The following is an 8,931-nucleotide window of genomic DNA, read 5'->3' as shown; positions in this document are numbered from 1 at the left end:
ACCCTGCAGTCAAGTCCAACTGAAATTAGAGAATGGACTCGAGTCATGAGGGAGACACTGACAGACATGCACATAGACAATGAGATTTTGCAGTATTTCTCCTGGGAAAACTTTTGTATTTTAAATATTGAATATGGCATAATACATTGTATTTCACAAATAATAGCTAGCAAATAAAACTGCCTTGATCATGCTAAAGAGCACTGTAGCTTAATAAATTAACATATTCTAATTTTAATACCATGATATCTTCAAACAGATGTTAAGTGAGTTTGTTGTAATATCTTTGTTCTTACTAACGTACAATATGTTAGTATCTCTGTTCCTACTCTTCCTCCTTCCCTGAATGTGCATGAAAATGTAAGGCTGCCTTCTGAAAAGCTATTTTGTTTGAAAAGTGAAGGTAGGAATCCCCAAGTTGATAGTGATGCCTTTATTGAGCCCCATAGTGAACATGTGTTATAGTGCAATCTTTAGTTTCCTAATCCCTGACTTGTTTTTTTTTCATACTGAGCAAGGCAGGCAAAATGCATGGAAAGGGGGAGGATGAAGATCTGACACAGCTGGTCAACATATTCTTTCATTCTCTTCCTTCAATACCTTCTTTCCTAGCCTTGTCCCAATGTTCTCTGGAATATCAGTGTGAGACATACTTCAGGATTTACCTTCACTCTGCAGTGTAGAAGTGCGTATTTGTAGTAGAGGAAGGCTGAGGCCATAGTGTAATAAATTTGTCATTTCTGTCCCTAATGCAGATGGAGAAAGTGTGAAGAATCAAGCTCCTTAACATTTTATGAGAATTTGAAGGAGCTAAACTGATAACTCCCTCTCTCCCCTGCCCCTCCTTAACCTGATAAAGAAATTGAGTATCTTACCTTACACACAGAAGGGCTTAGTCACTTAGGCAAAGCAGCTTCCTGAACACAATGGTCTGGGTCAGGGCAGAGCCAAGAGGAACATAAAGGACACTATGGCCTTGAAGGCCCTTGTGTTCATACCGCCAAACACACTCCCGAACAGACAGAGCCAGGAGAGTTCCCTGATTTTCACTGCACTGGGATTGTTTAGTACTGCAGGAGTAAAGCACTGTGTGTGCTGCACTGAACAGCCAGAGACTGAGGAACATGAGGAACTGCTATATGCCAAAATCTTGGTGCTAGAGACTTGCCAGCATCATTAAGAAGAATCTGGAGTAGAAGACAGGTTTTTATCAGTCTTTCTCTAACAACACCAACAACTTTCTTTTTTCTGTAGATCGTTACTTTGTTCATGACTTTTCTTTTGAATTATGTTGCTGAATGAGCAAGACTTCTTATGGCAAAGGCTTCCTTCCTTACAGAGTGCTGAGACGTGTCCCTGCCCCAACCCACCCTACAGTTTGGTCTAACCTCCTGTCCTGGGTTACAGTGTAAAATGTGCCAAAAGGAACAACAACAACAAAAAATTCTATTACCATCTTCAGGAGCTGTTGAGACCAGGTGGGGTGGTGCTCCCTGCCTCCCCCCTCTGGACTATCTCCTGTTACTGGTCACAAGAATGCCTTATCGCCTGACCCATCGATAACTCGCTCCTGGGCTATCTCCTGTTAATGGCCCATCAAGGAACTGCCTCACGACTCCCCATCCCATTGTGAGATGCTCCGCCCGGGGAGGGGGGGGAAGGAGACAAGCAGTCCATGCCAAATAAAAACGGAGATTTTGAACACCCTAGCAGCCTTCTTCCACTGGATTCCCAGAGGAGCTTTTCCCCCCACTGGAGTTCCAGAGGACAAGAGCTACCTACCTACCACTGGACCTTCGGAGGAAGACCAGACTCTTTTACCTGATTGCTGCTTCCACAGAACTACATCCATCGCTTCAGGAGGACTGCAGCCAGCATCTTATCGGACTGCTACTGCCACCCTAACAGGGTGTCAGGTTGTATTCCTGACTCTGTCAGTGTAAACCAGTGGGTTGTTTGTTTTTCCCTGCCTTGTGTTATATATATATATATATATATGTTAGTAAAGAACTGTTATTCCTATTCCCCATATCTTTGCCTGAAGGCCTGTTAATTTCAAAATTATAATAATTTGGAGGGAAGGGGGTTGCACTTTCCATTTCAAGGGAGGCTCCTGCCTTCCTCCACAGACACCTGTCTTTTCAAACCAAGACAGATTTTGGCGCCCAACGTGGGGCTCGAGGGCATCGAGAGATAAAAGGAATAACGGTTCTTGTGCGTTGGATATAGATTCCTTGTTAGGTGGCATCATGTGGGCTAGCTTATCCTGGTTCGTGTGGCATGTGGTGGTGGCTGTATTTCTCCCATTTGCAGGCCCTTATCTAAACATGGGTCCTATAACTAAGGCTACTGTGACTGTTATCCAGTTTGTTTTATGGATTAATAAGGTGAGGAATTCATGGCTTATTAACTTCCTCTGGAAGGCGGGCACATGGATTCGGAGCTATCACACACTGACTGTATGCTTTTGGGGTTACTTTAATAATGGTACCTACTGTGAGGAAATGACACCGGGAGGAACTTTCTCCCAACCCCTAACCCAGCTCTTTGGGTCTACTCCACCAGTTTTTGAAGGATTCAGATCTTTCCTAAGTGCTAGTGATATCATACAGTGGCTGGTGTTGCTGATAATCCTGTTTTATTCGGTATTCAGAGATCAGGGGAGATTGGCTTGGATAACCACCCTGACTAGGAATGCTGCTCCAGAATCTGACCCTGCCTCACAGCTCATATCAGAAATGAACCACCCAGATTGGGTGAAGGAGATACGTGAGATGGGCCAGATGCTGAAGGAGTGCATTCTCTCAGGTGCTGGGAAACCCTCCTCCTGCCTTGAAGAGGGAGAGTCTAATGGTGCAGCAGTAGAACCCACAGACGTTACAACCGTCCAGGTTCCAGCTGAAACGCAAGGGCAGTCAGAGCCAGCAGCAGTCGCCCCTGTGGAAACGAGGAAATCTAAGATGAAAGCAGAGCGCCCAGTTAAGAAAGGAGGGCCCTCAGAACCTGCAGGCGAGCCAGTGGTTGAGATAATCACCGAGTCCCTGACGTACGACAGTCTCCGTAATCTGCACAAAGACATCGTACGGCAGGGGCGTGAGGTTTTTACAACCTGGTTACTTCGGGTCTGGGATCTTATGGGTACAGGTGTGCAACTGGATGGCAGTGAGGCAAGGAATTTGGGACCCTTGACTCGGGACTCAGGTGTCAATCTGGTATTTGTAAGGGAGCCAGGGACCCTTTCCCTCTGGGAGCGGCTTTTAATGAGTGTGAGAGAGAGGTTTGTCCACAGAGAGAGAATGCAGGAGCACCATCACAGAATGCGCTGGAAGACCCTTGAGGAAGGGATCCAGCAGCTGAGAGAAGTGGCAGTATTGGAAGGTACTCTTTGGGAGGGATGGACAGCATGGTAATGACCCTGACAAAGTCAGGTGCACAGGGCAAATGTTGTGGAATCTGACAAATCTAGGGCCATCTGAATACTCCACCTTCATTGCAATGATTAATGCAGATAACGACCGAGAGACAGTGGGTTCTGTCACGAGCAAGCTTAGAAATTTTGAAAGCATGATCAATGGCCCAATGCAGGCTAACGTTTCTGCTGTGATTAAGAGCCTACAAGAGGAGATGAGGGAAATAAAGGAGGAGGTGAGGAGGAGCAGTTCCCATTTGGCACCGGTACAAGTCACAGGCCCCAAAGTCGGAGCCCAACGTCCCCCAGCTAGAGGGAGAGGGTACACCCTGCGAGCTGAGCTATGGTACTTCCTGCACGACCATGGGGAAGACATGGGAAGGTGGGATGGGAAACCCACTTCTGTCCTGGCAGCACGGGTGCGTCAACTCAAGGAGGGAAACACTAACCGGGGGAGTAACACTAAAGTGAAGGTAGCCTCAACCTCCCAGGACCGAGCTGCCAGATATTACAGAAGGGAGGATGATCTGACAGATCCCCTTGAAGGAACCTCTAGTATGTATGTCCAGGAAGGAAATGGTAACCAGTGCTAGAGGGGCCCTGCCTCTAGCCAGGGAGAGGCACGGGAAAACCGGATATTTTGGACGGTGTGGATCCGATGGCCTGGCACGTCAGAGCCACAAAAGTACAAAGCGTTAGTTGATACTGGTGCGCAGTGTACCCTAATGCCATCGGGACATGTGGGGGCAGAACCTGTTTCCATTGCCGGGGTAACGGGGGGATCGCAGCAATTGACTCTGTTGGAAGCCGAGGTGAGCCTTACTGGGAAGGAGTGGCAGAAACATCCGATTGTGACTGGCCCAGAGGCCCCGTGTATTCTGGGCATAGACTTCCTCCAGAACGGCTATTACAAGGACCCAAAAGGTCTCAGGTGGGCATTTGGGATAGCTGCTGTGGAGGCAGAGAGCATTAGGCAATTGAACACCTTGCCCGGACTATCAGAAAACCCATCTGCAGTAGGACTCTTGAAGGTGGAAGAGCAACAAGTGCCAATTGCCACCTCGACAGTGCACCGCCGGCAGTATCGGACGAATCGAGATGCCATGATCCCCATCCACAAAATGATCCGCGAGCTGGAGAGTCAAGGGGTGGTCAGCAAGACCCACTCACCCTTCAACAGCCCCATTTGGCCTGTGCGCAAGTCTGACGGAGAATGGAGATTGACTGTGGACTATCGTGGCTTGAATGAAGTGACTCCACCGTTGAGCGCTGCCGTGCCGGACATGCTGGAACTCCAGTACGAGCTGGAGTCCAAGGCAGCAAAGTGGTATGCCACTATTGACATTGCCAATGCTTTTTTCTCCACTCTTCTGGCAGCAGAATGCAGGCCTCAGTTTGCCTTCACCTGGAGGGGTGTACAGTACACCTGGAACCGACTGCCCCAGGGGTGGAAGCACAGTCCCACCATCTGCCATGGACTGATCCAGGCTGCACTGGAAAAGGGTGAAGCTCCGGAACATCTGCAGTACATCGATGACATCATTGTGTGGGGGAACACGGCAAAGGAAGTATTTGGGAGAGAAGATCATCCAGATTCTCCTGGAAGCTGGTTTTGCCATCAAGAAGAGCAAAGTCAAGGGACCTGCCCGAGAGATCCAGTTCCTGGGGGTAAAGTGGCAAGACGGACGGCGTCAGATCCCCACCGAGGTCATCAATAAGATCACTGCGATGTCTCCACCAACCAGCAAGAAGGAAACACAGGCTTTCCTAGGCGCCATAGGTTTTTGGAGAATGCACATTCCTGAGTACAGCCAGATTGTGAGCCCTCTGTACCTGGTGACCCGCAAGAAGAACGATTTCCACTGGGGCCCTGAACAGCAACAAGCTTTTGCCCAAATCAAGCGGGAGATTGCTCATGCGCTAGCCCTTGGCCCAGTCAGGACGGGACCAGAGGTGAGGAACGTGCTCTACTCTGCGGCCGGGAACAATGGTTTGTCCTGGAGCCTTTGGCAGAAGGTGCCTGGAGAGACTCGTGGCCGACCACTGGGATTCTGGAGTCGAAGTTATAGAGGGTCTGAGGCCAACTACACTCCCGCAGAGAAGGAAATCCTAGCAGCCTATGAAGCAGTCCAAGCTGCCTCAGAAGTGATTTGCACCGAAGCACAACTCCTCCTGGCACCCCGACTACCGGTGCTGGGGTGGATGTTTAAAGGAAAGGTTCCCTTCACCCACCACGCCACCGATGCCACATGGAGCAAATGGATTGCCCTCATCACACAGCGTGCCCGTATTGGAAACCCAAATCGCCCTGGGATTTTGGAGATAATTACGAACTGGCCGGAAGGTGAAGACTTTGGCCTCACTGACGAAGAGGAGCAGGAACAAGTGACGCGGGCTGAAGAAGCTCCACTGTACAACCAACTACCAGCAGAGGAAACACAATATGCTCTTTTCACTGACGGTTCCTGTCGCATCGTAGGGATGAACCGGAAGTGGAAAGCAGCCGTATGGAGCCCCACACGACAGGTCGCACAAGCTACTGAAGGAGAAGGTGGATCAAGTCAACTTGCTGAACTCAAAGCCGTTCAACTGGCCCTGGACATTGCTGAAAGAGAGAAGTGGCCAAAGCTCTACCTTTTATACTGATTCGTGGATGGTAGCCAACGCTCTGTGGGGCTGGCTGGAAAGGTGGAAAAAGGCCAACTGGCAGCATAGGGGAAAACCAATTTGGGCTGCTGATGAGTGGAAAGATATTGCCACTCGGGTAAAGAAGCTACCTGTGAGGGTCCGTCATGTAGATGCTCATGTCCCCAGGAGTCGGGCTAATGAAGAACATCATAACAATGAACAGGTAGATCAGGCTGCAAAAATAGAGGTGTCCCAGATAGACTTAGATTGGCAACATAAAGGAGAGTTGTTCTTAGCTCGATGGGCCCATGATGCCTCAGGCCATCAAGGCAGAGAGGCCACTTATAAATGGGCACGGGACCGAGGGGTGGATCTAACCATGAACAGTATCTCCCAGGTTATCCAAGACTGTGAGACCTGCGCTGCGATCAAGCAGGCCAAGCGGGTGAAGCCTCTGTGGTACGGTGAACGATGGTCGAAGTACAGGTATGGGGAAGCCTGGCAAATTGACTACATCACTCTTCCCCAAACCTGTCAAGGCAAGCGCTACGTGCTGACCATGGTGGAAGCAACCACTGGGTGGCTGGAGACCTACCCTGTGCCTCATGCTACTGCCCGGAACACCATCTTGGGCCTGGAAAAGCAAGTTCTTCGGAGACATGGCACCCCTGAGAGAATCGAGTCAGACAACGGGACACATTTCAAGAACAGCCTCATAAGCACTTGGGCCAGAGAATATGGAATCGAATGGATATATCATATCCCTTATCATGCACCAGCTGCCGGGAAAGTTGAACGGTGCAATGGGCTACTTAAGACAACCCTAAAAGCACTTGGAGGGGGGACTTTCAAAAATTGGGAACTGAACTTAGCAAAGGCAACCTGGATGGTCAATACCCGAGGGTCCATCAATCGAGCTGGTCCCGCCCAGTCTGGACCCTTGCACACAGTGGACGGAGATAAAGTCCCTGTGGTACATACGAGAGGTATGTTAGGAAAGACTGTTTGGATTAATCCCACATCAGGCAAAGGCACACCCCTCCGTGGGGTTGTTTTTGCTCAAGGACCTGGTTACACTTGGTGGGTAATGCAGAAAAATGGGGAAAACTGTTGTGTACCACAAGGAGACCTAATTTTAAGTGAGAACTCTGTGTAAGGTTTCATTGTGTATATATGTATATATGTATCTGTAAGGGGGCATTGGGTTGGGTATGGTGTAGATGGTAATAGAATAAGGGGTGGATTATGTCCTGGGTTACAGTGTAAAATGTGCCAAAAGGAACAACAACAAAAAAAAATTCTATTACCATCTTCAGGAGCTGTTGAGACCAGGTGGGGTGGTGCTCCCTGCCTCCCCCCTCTGGACTATCTCCTGTTACTGGTCACAAGAATGCCTTATCGCCTGACCCATCGATAACTCGCTCCTGGGCTATCTCCTGTTAATGGCCCATCAAGGAACTGCCTCACGACTCCCCATCCCATTGTGAGATGCTCCGCCCGGGGAGGGGGGGGAAGGAGACAAGCAGTCCATGCCAAATAAAAACGGAGATTTTGAACACCCTAGCAGCCTTCTTCCACTGGATTCCCAGAGGAGCTTTTCCCCCCACTGGAGTTCCAGAGGACAAGAGCTACCTACCTACCACTGGACCTTCGGAGGAAGACCAGACTCTTTTACCTGATTGCTGCTTCCACAGAACTACATCCATCGCTTCAGGAGGACTGCAGCCAGCATCTTATCGGACTGCTACTGCCACCCTAACAGGGTGTCAGGTTGTATTCCTGACTCTGTCAGTGTAAACCAGTGGGTTGTTTGTTTTTCCCTGCCTTGTGTTATATATATATATATATATATATGTTAGTAAAGAACTGTTATTCCTATTCCCCATATCTTTGCCTGAAGGCCTGTTAATTTCAAAATTATAATAATTTGGAGGGAAGGGGGTTGCACTTTCCATTTCAAGGGAGGCTCCTGCCTTCCTCCACAGACACCTGTCTTTTCAAACCAAGTCACCTCCATAGTGTGTGAGGTAATTGCCTGTGGAAAATGTAGTAATTGGAGGCTAGCTCATGATGCGGACATACAAGGAAGGCTGCACTATGCCTGCACAGATGACCTGGCTGGTTATCCTTTCTAACCTCCAAGTGCATGACTTGATGACTCAAGTACTGCTATCCTTTCTGTGCTCAGTGAAACATACGTTGAAACCAGGCCAAAAAGCACGGTTTTTGCAATCAAAGTGACCCTATGGAGCAAAGATGGACCATGCCCATCTTTCGTTTTCCTAGGGCCTGGGGAAGGGCAAATTGTCATAGTACTCAATAAAACGAAGCACACTACTTCTTTCCTCTTCTCTCTGCACATTCCTTAAAAATAAGCTGTGATTTGGATACATGCGCAGCAGGACTCAGACTCCTGTCAACTGTGAATACAGCTTTACTGAGCCATGATAAAGGTGATTAGGAGCCGTAAAAGAAGCTTGCTACCTGTGTTTTCATTTACCTAGTAGGCATCTTGATAGCTTGTTAATTCTGTCTCCTCCTTTCATGCAGCCTGTCTTTGCCAATAGCAGATACTCTCTTTCCTAGAGCTGTCACTGACACCTACTTTGCAGCCTGGGTAGCCGCAGTAATAGCTCTGATGCTTTAGACATCACCCTGACTTTGGTGTAAGAGGTGGCCAGCTGTAGGCCATGCATGGATTTGACAGGCCCATTTCCTTGTGCCTAATGTCAGTTCTCTTACATCTTCAGTAGAAGGATGAGGTGCATCAGCTGTTGTTTTGGATCACAGAGAACAAATCCAGAGTGTGCATGCATGAATGGAAGTGTGCAGGTTAAGAATGAATGTCTTCCTGAGCCAAGCCTGTTCTAATGTTCAGGGAGTTGTAGTTTAGG

This window comes from Leptosomus discolor, chromosome 6 (assembly GCF_034619465.1).
Source record: "Leptosomus discolor isolate bLepDis1 chromosome 6, bLepDis1.hap2, whole genome shotgun sequence".
Taxonomy (NCBI): Eukaryota; Metazoa; Chordata; class Aves; order Leptosomiformes; family Leptosomidae; genus Leptosomus; species Leptosomus discolor.
Note: the sequence above shows the minus strand (reverse complement) of the source record.